Genomic DNA, 16,976 nt, shown 5'->3' on the forward strand with positions numbered 1-16,976 from the left:
TGTCTGCCATCGTAGTGTTGGGCAGCGGCAGCTGGATGTTAACAGCGCGTAGCGTTGCGCAGTTGGAGGTGAGCCGCCAGCAGTGGTGGATGTGGGGAGAGAGATGGCGGAGTTTGAAAATTTGTAAGACTGGATGTCATGATCTGTTATGTATATTATGATTTTTCAACACTATTAAGGTAAATACATTGTTTGTTCTCTACTAAAATCTTTCATTTCCTAACTATGCCTATCAGTAGTTAGTGCCTTCCGTAGTTTGAATCTTTCATTTAGCTGGCAGTAGTGGCGCTCGCTGTTTTGCAGTAGTTCGAGTAACGAAGATTTTTGGTAAGGTAGGTGATTTGTGAAAGGTATAGGTTAATGTTAGTCAGGGCCATTCTTTTGTAGGGATTTTTGAAAGTCAGATTGCGTTGCGCTAAAAATATTGTGTGTCAGGTTAAGCACAGTCTTATGTATAATTGTACAAAGGGGACGTTTCATCTTTACTTAAACCAAACTGATTGTCATCTAACAAATGCTCATATTTCTTTTCCTTTCTTCTGCATATTATTCTCTTCACTAACTAGGAGGCGACAGCTGTTACTCTGATTGTTTGAGAATTCCCTCATTTACCTGCAAGTACTGTCTTCGTGATTGACTAGATGATATTTTTTTGAAAGCATCATAGTATGTTACCAGTTACCTATAATGATCGTTTGGCTACCAATTGCTCCAGCAATTTCAGAAATAGCGAAGGAACTATGTATATGCCTAGTGCCTTGTTTGGTAAGAAGGCTTACTTCGAGCAATTAGTTCATGAGCCCACTCGAACAGTAAGCGACAGGGAAGACACACTTGACCTCTTGCCAGCAAGTAATCCCAAGCTAATAACGAGTATCAGAACTGACTCAGGGATTAGTGAACACAGAGTTGCCTTAGCGAGACTGAATCCTTTAACTCCTAAATCCACCAAAAATAAACAAAAAATATATCTATTCCCAAAAGTAGAAGAAAACTCGATTTATACCTTCCTTGGAGACAATCTCGCCTCCTGCCAAATTAACAATGTAAGTGTAGGCCAGACGTGTCTTGAATTTGAAAAAATAGTATCGACAGCAACTGAGAGATGTATACCAAATAAATCAACAAAAGACGGAAGTGATCCTCCTTGGTACACAAAACGGGTCAGAACACTGTTGCAGAAACAACGAACGCAAAATGTCCAAGATAGGCGCTCTTTTACAGAAGCTCGAAATTAAGCGAGATTCTTCTGATAGTTCCACGACGAAACTTTGTCTCGAAACATGGCAGAAAATCCAAAGAGATTATGGTTGTATGTAAAGTACGCTAACGGCAAGGTAAAATCAACGCCTTCTCTGTGCGATAGCAATGAAAATACTATCGATGACAGTGCTGCTAAAGTAGAGTTACTAAACACAGCCTCCGGAAATTACTTCTCCATAGAAGACGAAATAAATGTTCCAGAATTTGAATCAAGAACAGCTGTCAACATGAGCAACTTAGAACTAGATTTCCTCGGAGCAGTGAAGCAACTTAAATCACTCAATAATAGTGTCTTCCGGTCCAGACTGTATACCAATGATGATCACTTCAGAGTATGCTGAAGCAAAAGCTCCATACTTAGAAATCATATAGAGCAGTTCACTCGACGAAAAATCCGTAACCAAAGACTGGTAAGTTGCACAGGTCAAACCAATATTCAAGAAAGGCACTAAGAGTAATCCATTAAATTACAGGCTCATATAATTAACGCCGATATGCAGCAGGATTTTGGAATATCATCAACTACCTCCTCCAAATGCGAAAATGTGTTCACTGCGCCCTAAGTGGGGAGAAACGATCGTCATAATAAAAGAAGGGAAATTACAGCTTACACGGAAAGAATTAGGTGTTCGTTTCTTCCGAGCGCTGTTAGAGAGTCTGAACATGGTTCGCTGAACCGTCTGCAGGGTAGCCATGTAGATATAGATGTAGATGAAAGCTCTGTTAAGGTATTAGTCTAATACCTGGATCCCCTAAGTCTTCCAAATCGTCTCCTACGTCTCCTGTCACGTTGGTTGTCAGTTCCTCACCCTCAGGCGCACGGTCTTAGGCGCCTTGCATGGTTCGCATGGCTCCCCCCGTCGGAGGTTGGAGACCTCCCTCGGGCATATGTGTGTGTGTTAGCGTGAGTTATTTTATGTTAAAGGCGCTGCAGTCTGGAACCGCAAGACCGCTACGGTCGCAGGTTCGAATCCTGCCTCGGGCATGGATGTTTGTGATGTCCTTAGGTTAGTTAGGTTTAACTAGTTCTAAGTTCTAGGGGACTATTGATCTCAGAAGTTGAGTCCCATAGTGCTCAGAGCCATTTGAACCATTTTTTTATTTTATGTTAGATTAAGTGAGTAAGCCTAGAGGTCGATGACCTCAGCACTTTGGTCCCATAGGAACTTATCCCAAATTTCCTAAAAATATTTTCCTCTCCCTCGGCGAGGCTTTAATTGTACTGTTTCCTTCACACACTATCTCCTGTGCGTTAATAGTGGAATATTTTTTATTTTATTTATCTTCTATATTTTTTAATGGAAACGGATTATAGTATACGGTGAAATGTGAAGTATCTTCTGTCATGCAGTTCACAGTGGTTTGTAATGTATGGGAACAGATATAGATGGTCTGTGTCAAATTGTAGCTGGTGTCCAGGTTGTTTTTTTTTTTTTTTTTTTTTTGACTTCCGAAGAAGCATTTAATTCGCGAATTAGAAGTTACATTTTCCTTTATTTGTGTGGTCATGCCATTTGTAATATAAGCTTTTGTTAGTGTCGATGCGTTCAACGTAGGTAATTCCGAAACAATACCTGCTGAAACGTAGGGTGCGCTAAGAAATTCACATGCCTTTCAAAGTTTCCTTTCGTTTTGGAACCAAGAACTTGGAATCGTCTCCTGTTCTTTCCGCTCTTGTTATCTGGCTTCACATTTCGCAAATGCAGAGAGGGCGGCCAAGTAGTCCAGAGGGATGATTGAGGGAGGCAGTGGAAATGGAATTCACGTTCCTGATATATCTGGATGTAATTGGCCGCAATCTCCAGGCGCGCAGCTGAACTGCTGGGAAATTAGAGCCATAGCCGCTACATAGCCCACGGCGTACGCATCGAAATCCGCCGGTGATGTGTCTTAGCAAAGGATGGAGAGCTTCCTCTTTGGCTGTGTTGCTTTAAAAGGATTGATGGAATAATACAGCGTCTACTATAATCCCAAGACCACCGACCGGCACCTGCAGACAGAGAGCTGCTATCAGCTGCGTCACCGCAGTGGGATTACTAGCGCGCTAGCACGAAGAGCTTACTCCATCTCCGACGTTTTTCCAGGAAGAATGGAACACGTTGTAGCACTGATATATTGTGTTACCCAACCCCAGAGCAGTTGAAGGCAAAGGAGCAGCCAGTCTAGCTCTCTGATAAAAGGAAAAGTGTCCTAATAAAATGTAATGAGTACCTTTCATAACAGATTTTTAGATTACGTTACATTACATTTTTAGATTACGACTCGATAAATAAGAGTCATAGACTGATCAGCCCAATAGTTTATAAGTCGAGTGCATTAATGGCCGATTAAAACATATCAAATTAATTTTCTGCTGGCATTAAGGGACCGCCAAAGTCTTGCCTAACAACATGACTCCACGCTCGTGAAGAGATTATAATTTTCTGATGCCTGGTACAATTAATATAGGATTGGTACATTACGGTGTATTACTAGATGAGTAAAGACTGGATTATATGGATTTACATGTTGCATATGCATTTGCATATTAGGCTCCATTTCACCGGTTATTGCATATTCTAACTAAAAACTAGTGACGATGTATATTTTCGCTCTCTGTTTTCAGTATTTTAAAAATTTAGAAGAGCGGTCTCTAGCTCGATCTAGTTTTGATGTCTCACAGACTGACCGTGTCCTAGAACTGCGTTCAATCACTAACCGAGAGGCCGCTGCCTAGCGAAATCATTTCAGAAGGGGCACAGGAACAGGCAGACAGAGTCAATGCTTCTGCGCCCGCGGCCCCAGTTAATCCCCTGGCATGCCGAAAGCGTAGGCAACAATTACATTAAACTATACAAGCTTTTAGTTGCGCGTCCATTTCAGTTTGGATATCTACACTACTGGAAATTGAAATAAGAACACCGTGAATTCATTGTCCCAGGAAGGGGAAACTTTATTGACACATTCCTGGGGTCAGATACATCACATGATCACACTGACAGAACCACAGGCACATAGACACGGGCAACAGAGCATGCACAATGTCGGCACTAGTACAGTGTATATCCACCTTTCGCAGCAATGCAGGCTGCTATTCTCCCATGGAGACGATCGTAGAGATGCTGGATGTAGTCCTGTGGAACGGCTTGCCATGCCATTTCCACCTGGCGCCTCAGTTGGACCAGCGTTCGTCCTGGACGTGCAGACCGCGTGAGACGACGCTTCATCCTAGTCCCAAACATGCTCAATGGGGGACAGATCCGGAGATCTTGCTGGCCAGGGTAGTTGACTTACACCTTCTAGAGCACGTTGGGTGGCACGGGATACATGCGGACGTGCATTGTCCTGTTGGAACAGCAAGTTCCCTTGCCGGTCTAGGAATGGTAGAACGATGGGTTCGATGACGGTTTGGATGTACCGTGCACTATTCAGTGTCCCCTCGACGATCACCAGTGGTGTACGGCCAGTGTAGGAGATCGCTCCCCACACCATGATGCCGGGTGTTGGCCCTGTGTGCCTCGGTCGTATGCAGTCCTGATTGTGGCGCTCACCTGCACGGCGCCAAACACGCATACGACCAACATTGGCACCAAGGCAGAAGCGACTCTCATCGCTGAAGACGACACGTCTCCATTCGTCCCTCCATTCACGCCTGTCGCGACACCACTGGAGGCGGGCTGCACGATGTTGGGGCGTGAGCGGAAGACGGCCTAACGGTGTGCGGGACCGTAGCCCATCTTGATGGAGACGGTTGCGAATGGTCCTCGCCGATACCCCAGGAGCAACAGTGTCCCTAATTTGCTGGGAAGTGGCGGTGCGGTCCCCTACGGCACTGCGTAGGATCCTACGGTCTTGGCGTGCATCCGTGCGTCGCTGCGGTCCGGTCCCAGGTCGACGGGCACGTGCACCTTCCGCCGACCACTGGCGACAACATCGATGTACTGTGGAGACCTCACGCCCCACGTGTTGAGCAATTCGGCGGTACGTCCACCCGGCCTCCCGCATGCCCACTATACGCCCTCGCTCAAAGTCCGTCAACTGCACATACGGTTCACGTCCACGCTGTCGCGGCATGCTACCAGTGTTAAAGACTGCGATGGAGCTCCGTATGCCATAGCAAACTGGCTGACACTGACGGCGGCGGTGCACAAATGCTGCGCAGCTAGCGCCATTCGACGGCCAACACCGCGGTTCCTGGTGTGTCCGCTGTGCCGTGCGTGTGATCATTGCTTGTACAGCCCTCTCGCAGTGTCCGGAGCAAGTATGGTGGGTCTGACACACCGGTGTCAATGTGTTCTTTTTTCCATTTCCAGGAGTGTATTTGCTTGTACACAATTGAACGTGTTTACGAAGTGTAGAGTGTAACGTGTTGTGCGCTATGCCGCCCGAAAAAAGAAACGTTGTATCGTGGATAGCTGACCATCCTGGAACATTTACATGTGACGGAATTGTTTTATACTGTCGAGAAAAACGTTTCGTGCAAAAAGAAAGTTTTAAACAGACCAGCATGTCAAGACAAATATTCATATTGCAGGAATGTAGAAGAAAAGACCAAGATAAAAACTTCTGACAACAGCAAATTGCAATAGCACAGATTTGTCCAGAGGTAACCAAAAAAGTCAATTTAACCGGGATCATTCATTGCAAGCAATATTCCTCTTCACAAACTTACAAACCCTATCCTCAAAGGCTTTCAGTGCAAATATTGCTTAAATCAAAATATACCAGATGAATCAACACTGCGTAAAAATTACATACCGAGAATTTACGTAAATGTTCAGGAAGAAATACGCAGTGAACTCAAGGAGAGCATTATCTGGAGTTCCGTTGACCAAACTACAGACACTTGTGTCCGCATCTCGTGGTCGTGCGGTAGCGTTCTCGCTTCCCACGCCCGGGTTCCCGGGTTCGATTCCCGACGGGGTCAGGGATTTTCTCTGCCTCGTGATGACTGGGTTAGTTAGGTTTAAGTAGTTCTAAGTTATAGGGGACTGATGACCATAGACGTTAAGTCCCATAGTGCTCAGAGCCATTTGAACCATTTCTTGAACAGACACTTGTGTCCTTTACATTGCAAATTTAACTGTTGGTGCTTTAATAGAAGAGCCTTCTTCTTTCTATTTGGCGGCCTGCTAAGAAGTTAAAAAGTAAGTCATTCTATGATGGACAGATTTGTGACTGAGGGTATTAGAAAAATATTTCAAAAATCTTCTGCAGATGAAAGCGGGTTTGTGGTTATTTCAGATGCTGTTCCCTACATGATCAAACCAGGAAAAGCCCTCCGATTATTTTATCCCAGTTTGATTCATATGAAGCGCTTTGCTCATAGAGTACATGGACTTGCTGGAGAAGTTCCTTCCATGTTTGTGAATGTAAATAAACTGGTTTCATCCACAAAGAAACTGTTTCTAAACGCTCATGCTTGCATGAAGACCTACAAAGAAAGACTACCAAATGTGCCTTTATCTCCCGAACGAGTGGTAACTCGCTGGGGTACGTGGGTCGAAGCTGTGTTGTTTTACAATGGACTTTTCGAGGCCATTAGAGGGGTAGTAAACGACTTCGATAGTGCAGAGGCTTTGGCAGTTTGCCAGTGCAAGGAAGCTTTTAATGATTATGGTATAGAAAAAACATTGTTGTGATTAGCACTCATTTTTCCCATATTCATGCAAGTACTAAAAAGCTTGAAACTCACGGTTTGGCGTTGAATGAATCTATTCAGTTAACGAACAAAATAATTCTGGTGAAATCCTCATTGACAGAGGTATTCCCAAGAAAATTTAAAGAAAAGTTTGAAAACATTCTAAGCAAGAACCCAGGCTTCAAACCCTTGTGCCAAATTGATAATTTTATTAATGGGATGGTCAACTTTTACCAGAAATAATAATTACCAACATAGCACCCAAATTCAGATACTGCCCATTTACCTCAGTTGATGTAGAACGGTCCTCTTTGGCTAATAAAAATATTTCGAGTGATCGAAGACACAATGTTACTAGCGAAAATGTTTTGAGTGACCGAAGACACGATTTTACCACCGAACATTTGGAACAGTACTTGGTCGCTTATGTTTACAGAAGTAGAGAAACGTAAATGTATTAATTGAAAGTTAGCGCTTGTAACACCTCCGTTTATGTATCCCGACCTGATCTGATCGAATAGCAGCCCAATAGTTATTATTAATGTGACCGTGTACCTAATGGGGCTGGCAATGGGAATTGACTGCTATGGAAGTTGTTACTTTCCAGTTCGACCTCCTCAATACTGTAATAATGAAATCTCTGGTAACAAGAAAAACACCAACACAGTTTCACTAATTACGAACCTATATTCGTCTCAAAAACACAAAAAGGAGGAGACAGCCACTGCCTTCGTCATACATATCTAATTACGGCTAATCTCAGCACAGGCTTCTTCATTTTCCATTATCATCACACGCTAATCCATCACTGCATCCAACACTGCAATCCAACACTGCAATCCAAGGTGATGCCGGCGCGGTAGACGCGAAACCAAATGACACTGACCACTTCCGTAATGATACTTCTTCACTTTCCCGGTATTATTTCTAGTACAAAGGGGTCTAACCACGGCGATGGCGACTCCCTTCTCCGTTAAACCCTTGCATTACAACAACTGGCCTCCACACACCTCTACCCGCAACATGGCACTCGCTCAACTCCACACTCGCTCTCGCAACACGACACAATCGATTGTTCGCCCTATCGACCTGTGCCGAGTGCAAATATATAGTAAGGGCCTACGGACCCCTTACACGCTGTTCAAAAGAAATTCATAATTGTTGTGTTTCTTAAACGCTTTAGTCCAATAGTATTAATTAAAAGTTGGCGCTGTTGAAAATCAATTCGTAATTGTTGTTTCTTAAACATAACATTACGGAGTCTTTGAGCCTGCCCCTCTGCGTGTGAAATATCTCGAAATTGGTCCAGTACATATCGATTGTTTCGCTGCGATTTACTCGCAATGCATCCGCTGATCACCGACAACAGCAAAGAAGGTTCTTGAAGCAGGCTATGCGTCCCCATTCTGTAAATTTTTAGAAAATAATCCCAGAAAGGCCCCCTTCCTAACCTCCACCAGGAAGTATTCACAAGATGATATCAGTGCTTTACATGTACCGATTTGTCTCGTGGGTGGCGCTCTTCCTCGTAATTGATATGCACAGGTTCAGCTTTGAGATATAACGCAAGCACTAACTACCACGTTTTTTTTATTTGATCTTGCATACTTCGACACTTTCCATGCATTTTTCAGCATTTTGCGTGCATATTCGCATGCATATTTTAAGGTTTGTATGATGCATGTAATGCGGTCTCTGTAGATGACTAAAGCCGCCATTAATTCGAATTTCAGTTCTTCTTTGACGGCGGCGGAGGGACACTGGCCCCACCCGCCAAGTTTGCTGAAGGCCCCTTCTTCCAGGCGTCCCAACTGTGCTGCCGCCGACAGTGCCGTTGCGAGCAGGAACGAATGTGCGAGAGGCGCACCTGTTAGGTTGGTCACACAGCTCCTCTTGCAGTAGGCGGAGGCAGACAGTGTCATTGCGTCCTGGGACACAACGCAAGTTCGTGACCATCGCCCGCGAGTGAGTCGCCGCCAATATGCACAAAAAAAAAAGGTTCAAATGGCTCTGAGCACTATGCGACTTAACTTCTGAGGTCATCAGTCGCCTAGAACTTAGAACTAATTAAACCTAACTAACCTAAGGACATCACACACATCCATGCCCGAGGCAGGATTCGAACGTGCGACCGTAGCGGTCACACGGTTCCAGACTGAAGCGCCTAGAACCGCACGGCCACACCGAACGACCCAACATGCACAGATGTGCATGCTGGTTACATAGGTAGCGGCCAATAATATAGCAACACCATACAGAGTGGTTAGTACTCAGTTTCTGCGAGCTGATCGCTAGTAATTCCGACGCAACATGATAACATGTACGTCAGGCGGTTGGTGCGGAAATTGGATCAAGCTTCCGTAAAAGTATCTCAGGCGCCTCTGCCTGTGTTGTCTCGTCAGTTCTTATGATGTTTAGTGTTTCAACTATCTCTAAGCGGACTCTCTCTTAATACAGGGATTGGACTCTTCAATATTACGTTCGTAAGTTGCTTCTTATTGTGTATTGCCTGCAGCAAGACGAGTCTACCAGTTCCTTAAATTTGTTGCCGAATATGTGTGTGAATTCCTAACAGACCAAACTGCTGAGCTCATCGGTCCCACTACTTTAACTAACTTAAACTAACTTATGCTAAGAACAACACACACGCTGTGCGGCTTGTTGGTGAGTGGTAGCTGTTATTCATGGATAACAAATTTTCGCTTCACATGTTTCCTTGAGTCAATATACACTACTGGCCATTAAAATTGCTACACCAAGAAGAAATCCAGATGATAAACGGGTATTCAAATATATTATACTGGAACTGACATGTGATTAAATTTTCAAGGAATTTGGGTGCATAGATCCTGAGAAATCACTACCCAGAACAACCACCCCTGGCCGTAATAACGGCCTTGATACGCCTGGGCATTGAGTCAAACAGAGCTTGGATGGCGTGTACATGTACAGCTGCCCATGCAGCTTCAACACGATACCATAGTTCATCAAGAGTAGTGACTGGAGTATTGTGACGACCCAGTTTCTCGGCCACCATTGACCAGACGTTTTCAATTGGTGAGAGATCTGGAGAATGTGCTGGCCAGGGTAGCAGTCGAACGTTGTATCCAGAAAGGCCCGTATAGGCATTGCAACATGCGGTCGTGCATTATCTTGCTGAAATGTCGGGTTTGGCGGGGACCGAATGAAGGGTAGAGCCACGCGTCGTAACACATTTGAAGTTTAACGTCGACTGTTCAAAGTGCCGTCAGTGCGAACAAGAGGTGACCGAGATGTGTAACCAATGGCACCACATACCATCACGCTGGGTGATACGCCAGTATGGCGATGACGAATACACGCTTCCAATGTGCGTTCACCGCGATGTCGTCAAAAACACGAATGCGACCATCATGATGCTGTAAACAGAACGTGGATTCATCCCAAAAAGTGACGTTTTGCCATTCGGGCACCCAGGTTCGTCGTTGAGTACACCATCGCAGGCGCTCCTGTCTGTGATGCAGCGTCAAGGGTAGCCGCAGCCATGGTCTCTGACATGATAGTCCATGCTGCTGCAAACGTAGATGGTTGTTGTGTTGCAAACGTCCCCAAATGTTGACTCAGGGATCGAGACGTGGCTACACGATCCGTTACAGCCATGCAGATACGATGCCTGTCATCTCGACTAGTGATACGAGGCCGTTGGTATCCAGCACGGCGTTCCGTATTACCCTCCTGAACCCACCGATTCCTTATTCTGCTAACAGTCACTGGCTCTCGACCAACGCGAGCAGCAATGTCGCGATACGATAAACCGCAATCACGATAGGCTACGGTCCGACCTTTATGAAAGTCGGAAACGTGAAGGTACGCATTGATCCTCCTTACACGAGGAATCACAACAATGTTTCACCAGGCAACGCCGGTCAACTGCTGTTTGTGTATGAGAAATCGGTTGGAAACTTTCCTCATGTTAGCACGTTGTAGGTGTCGCCACCGGCGGCAACCTTGTGTGAATGCTCTGAAAAGCTAATCATTTGCATATCACAGCATCTTCTTGCTGTCGGTTAAATTTCGCATCTGTAGCACGTCATCTTCGTGGTGTAGCAATTTTAATGGCCAGTAGTGTATATACATATATATAAAGAAAAGAACGATGGAGAAAAGAAAAGAAAAAAAATAATAATAGTAAGAAACATTACATTAGTTTTATCTGCGTGTTAAGGTTGAAAGAGGAGAAATAACTGTATTTGGTAAGCTTCGAAATTTGGCTATGGGGTAAATGATGTGCATGTGACGCAGATAAAATTGCAAAACCTTTCCGGACCACTAAGGGAGCATGACATTACGAGTGGGCCAGCTGCGGAGTAACAGACCGTCGTTCGGCGGGGCGAGGTAGCGCTCAACTGTCGGCTGTGAAAACTGGCGCCAGTCGGCCGCGCCGCACCTCGCCAGCCGCCAGTAAGCCGCGCCTCAATTAACCACCCTACACGCCGGCTGACAGACCGGGGCAATCAATACGGACGCTACACCGCCGCGCGCCACGCCTCTCTCTTCGGCCCGTATGCACAGCGCGCTCGCCTTAACACTGCCCCTCGCCCAATCAGCCGCGCCGCGAAACAACGGCGCATTGACCGCGGGGCCCCACAGGGAGCTACAGTACGGCTTCACGTGCCGTCAGTGACGAGTTCATCAAGGACGGAATACGAGCTTCGATTAGACAGAGATGGGGCAGCAAATCGGCGGTGATCTTTTTAAACGAAATAGACATGGTATTCACCTTAAAGGAATTGGAGAAGCGTCGTAAGAGTAGGCAACGTTGAGGCTTAGGCATTACTTTGCGACAACAGCGCTCTGTACCTCTTTATTCGTGAATACTGTAGCTCAGGTCAACGTCCAACATATAGCTGTACTGCTACGTGTGTCTTTACCTAATGCTGCTATTAATGATAAAAGCTACAAACAGATGCATTACACTTTACCTGGTCACAAGGCCATTGTATTTATAGCTGGAAAGACGTGTTTGTAGATTTCTTGGAATCTTCCTGCAGCCGGTTGTCTCTACCTTTTTATTCGTGAATACTGTAGCTCAGGTCAACGTCCAACATATAGCTGTACTGCTACGTGTGTCTTTACCTAATGCTGCCATTAATGATAAAAGCTACAAACAGATGCATTACACTTTACCTGGTCACAAGGCCATTGTATTTATAGCTGGAAAGACGTGTTTGTAGATTTCTTGGAATCTTCCTGCAGCCGGTTGTCTCTACCTCTTTATTCGTGAATACTGTAGCTCAGGTCAACGTCCAACATATAGCTGTACTGCTACGTGTGTCTTTACCTAATGCTGCCATTAATGATAAAAGCTACAAACAGATGCATTACACTTTACCTGGTCACAAGGCCATTGTATTTATAGCTGGAAAGACGTGTTTGTAGATTTCTTGGAATCTTCCTGCAGCCGGTTGTCTCTACCTTTTTATTCGTGAATACTGTAGCTCAGGTCAACGTCCAACATATAGCTGTACTGCTACGTGTGTCTTTACCTAATGCTGCCATTAATGATAGGAGCTACAAATTGATGCATTACACTTTACCTGGTCACAAGGCCATTGTATTTATAGCTGGAAAGACGTGTTTGTAGATTTCTTGGAATCTTCCTGCAGCCGGTTGTCTCTACCTTTTTATTCGTGAATACTGTAGCTCAGGTCAACGTCCAACATATAGCTGTACTGCTACGTGTGTCTTTACCTAATGCTGCCATTAATGATAGGAGCTACAAATTGATGCATTACACTTTACCTGGTCACAAGGCCATTGTATTTATAGCTGGAAAGACGTGTTTGTAGATTTCTTGGAATCTTCCTGCAGCCGGTTGTCTCTACCTTTTTATTCGTGAATACTGTAGCTCAGGTCAACGTCCAACATATAGCTGTACTGCTACGTGTGTCTTTACCTAATGCTGCCATTAATGATAGGAGCTACAAATTGATGCATTACACTTTACCTGGTCACAAGGTCATTTTGTTTACAGCTGGAAAGACGTGTTTGTAGATTTCTTGGAAGCTTCCTGCTGCCGGTTGTATGTGCAGACTATTCTGTATAACAACTACATTTTACATAAATGTTCTTCAGCCACTGGAAAGGAAAACAAATTATTTCTGTAAATTGTAGAGGTATCTTCGTGGCAGCACACATACGTGCAGAAAGAAGTGCGATAAGTGGCTTTACGGGAAATATGTCTCATTAAAGAAATTATCGACGTCTGTAAATGGTTTCATGAAGATAACAATTATTTCGCATTATAAATTTATTTCCAAGTATAACATATAGTTGCTAAAAATATTGTATTAAATGTTTGATAACTTTGTTTTTACAATTACCACTGAACTAGGAAGTGTTTGAGCTAAGTACCTGGCTTACACGATATTGCCTTAAGTGTAAGCGTTATAACCTGCTTTTCTCTCAACTTGTTCCACTGAACACATGCGTAAATAAGTATTTTAGATTCGTTTAATTACCTTTCTTAATGGAATTTGGCTTTTCTCCATTCTTATTTTGTTTCACTGTAGAGGGACCTATAATTCTTTTTAAGAAAAGTAAACAAAAAGCCGAACAAAGTGGCAGGCTTTGTGACAAACTTTTTTCTGTGTATTGATAAACAAATTCGTAAAACCCTTACAGACCTCTATAAAGTTATAATTGTGTGTCATAATGCATAAGGCGGTCACTCTATCATTTACACAGATGGCATGAACTATGCCCCTTACATGAAGTCATTGAAGATCACCGAATTCACGTTGAGGGAACAGTAGGGCTGAACAAAAATGACTGGCAAGGGACAATGCATCTTGTAGAGGGTATAGTATGGACGTATTGGAATAATTAATGTTAGGTGATGGTTTTAAAGTACTTCACGTGACATGAAAACTTTGTGGAAACGCGTCAATTTACTGAAGGCTAGTTTATCCCAAGGAAGTATTCAGAGTGACTGCGGCCGGGCTGGGGAGCGGCGAAGGGAAGCGACAATAGGCAGCTTAGGACGGCTCAAACTCTGAGAATGTGGTAACGGGGCGCGGCCTCCAGCTGCCTTAAGATGAGTGACAGTGAGGGGGGGTGGTTGACACCATGCTGGTTACGGCAAGAAAAAATGAATAAAAGTGAGATAGTGTTAATACTTTCATCCTTCTTTATCTCCTCTGTATTACTGCAGTTGACGTGTCACTGAGCACATTTGTACTGTGCATGCAGTATACGTGAGGTGCCTAGTTGTTTCCACTGCCCTGTGTGGAATACATAAGTTTTTGTACACTTAACTAACCTGCTGTCCACATTGCGTCTCTATGCTTCTTGCATCTCCACTGCCCTGGGAATGCTTCCTGGAGCCTAATATGGTGGCTGAATAAGCCAGAAATATTACATGATCTACCGGGAAGCAGACGAAGAACTTGTATGCCTGTTGATAAATGTCCATCGTCCCGTTTTCAGTTAAACATGCGAGAAAGCCGCGCAAAGCTACGGTGGAGCGGTCAACAGAGGCCAAAATATGCGTGTTCGTGACTATAGCAACTTCTAATGGCTCTGAGCACTATGGGACTCAACTGCTGTGGTCATCAGTCCCCTAGAACTTAGAACTACTTAAACCTAACTAACCTAAGGACATCACGCACATCCATGCCCGAGGCAGGATTCGAACCTGCGACCGTAGCAGTCACACGGTTCCGGACTGCGCGCCTAGAACCGCGAGACCACCGCGGCCGTATAGCAACTTCACGCTGAATTCACGGTCTGCAGAGTCTGAAGTAAATCAGGTGAATGCCGGCCGCGGTGGTCTCGCGGTTCTAGGCGCGCAGTCCGGAACCGTGCGACTGCTACGGTCGCAGGTTCGAATCCTGCCTCGGGCATGGATGTGTGTGATGTCCTTAGGTTAGTTAGGTTTAAGTAGTTCTAAGTTCTAGGGGACTGATAACCGCAGCAGTTGAGTCCCATAGTGCTCAGAGCCATTTTTGAAATCAGGTGAAGAGCGATAGAATGAAATACGCCGGCCTCCGATGGGAACATAGGACCAAGGAATTTGAAGTACTCTCCTGGAAGTCAGAATTCCGGAAAAATTGGTGTTTTGTGCAGACGCTAACCTTGATGGGTGGCCTGGGAGGAGCTAAATAGCAGAAGTTGAGAGAAAGAGAAATTTTGTGGGCACTTCCCACAGCAGGCGTTGGTCGGCGCTGGGAAGCGACGCATGATTAACGCGACTTGCGCTGCAATTGGCGTAAGTGATTTTGCTGGAGGGGAAACCGAGGCGAAGAGCGGACTGGCAGAAGTCTCAGTAGAGGTCTTCCGTTACCAGCGTGCCTAGAGTGCAGACGTGGCGTTATTTACTCAGATTGCCTGAGAGAGAGTGAGCATCTCTGCAGTTTAGGACTTAGAGACGGAACGATTGAGCTTGGAGATAGAAAGTTTTCGTCCAGCTATGTACTGAGCAATATAGTTAGGAGTGAATAGACGAGCGCAGCCTTGCAGCACCACGAGGTCGGCCGACGTCCGCACAACGACGACGCCCCGCCACGCTGAATTCGGTGATATTGCGCCCGCTCCAGCTGGAGTTAGGACACTGATTAATTTGTTGGATCATATCGGCAAAGTTTCCACGAGGGTTTCATGGGTCGTGTATTGTAGAATTCTTCTCGCACTTCGCATTACGCCTGGGTCAGTCGATAGCAATTACTTTTGATTTATCGCGCTTTACTCCACGCAAACGCAATTTATTACCATTGCCGGTTAGGAGAGTCATGTTATGTGATGATTGAAGGTCGTGAGTTAAAATAAATTTGTGCTAATCGACTGCATCTGTTTTCAATCAAGTAGTTGAAATCCCAAGTCATTTTCTTAATTAATTTTATGTTCAACATTTGCATCTGGTGTTCAATAGCTGAATATAACATCAATGTGCACCCCTTTTTAATAAAAAGGGATCAATTTTGAATCAATTAATGTCAACACTGCCACCGCAGTTCAATCAGGAGTCACAGGGCCTTATTACTTTCTTTGCGTTATCCGATGTTGCGGCAGTTTTGCACTCTCTGTTGATCTGTTAGTCAATTACCTGGGGTGAACACACCCCAAAACCAGATAAGTGACGGGTGGGGTGTTAAAAACTTAATTCTACTTCCCCTTACTTAGAAGTCACGTCACAATGTTGTCCTGACTTCGGGGATAGCTCTGTGGCAACTAATATTCCATACTCTAAACAATTCAATGCACAAAAAAATTTAATACTACAAAAATTAAAAAAAAGGTTATAAAATTCCACATAAATGGAAGCTAAGTGTCGCAGTACTTATTTGTGTAATATTATGTTACAAAACGTGCTAAAAGTGTCACAAAGTTACCCGTTTGAACGATAACGAAAAATTCTATATGCATAGGGCTTCACACTGTAGTATAAAAGAACTCGAGATTTTAATATTACTATATGACCAAAATTTAGGGTCATTTATTTGTAGTGCCATATTATTTTAGTAAAGTGGTTATTAATCATAAATGAAACTTATTTAATATTGGTTTTCTGTGAAGTGTTAAGACGAGAGGGAGACGGAATTTATAATACATTACTCGTTAGTTATGGAATTATTTATGGATAATTTTAATTTTGTATTAACTCCTCTTCATTTATTATTATTAATTTTCACCAAGGTGGAGGTAACCATCATACATGGTGGTCAGAAATAGTCTGAAAAGGTTGTAACGGCGGTTCAAGCGGCCCACCAGAGACGGTATAGCTAAAAGTGTTATTTGTTTGGTTTCCTGTAACCGAACAAGAGAGCGAATAGGAACTGGACATGGGCCGGTAGTGAGGGTCGAAACATAGCCAAAGGCTTCGCAATCTCGTGCACTGTCATCTATGCTGTGAGAACAACTGACAGTAACTGTATCTGGGGGGCCGCTTGTATTTGCACGAGCAACCGCCTGATGCTAATTAACTTGGAAACGGTGCAATGTATCGAATTTTTTCAAGCATTTATTTCTCAGCACAACCCGCGCTGCAGCAATCATATAAGGTTTTCATACTGTTTCTGACCAGCTTGTGTAGATTATTTTGTATGAAGGAGCATGC

Source organism: Schistocerca nitens, chromosome 7, assembly GCF_023898315.1.
Source record: "Schistocerca nitens isolate TAMUIC-IGC-003100 chromosome 7, iqSchNite1.1, whole genome shotgun sequence".
NCBI lineage: Eukaryota > Metazoa > Arthropoda > Insecta > Orthoptera > Acrididae > Schistocerca > Schistocerca nitens.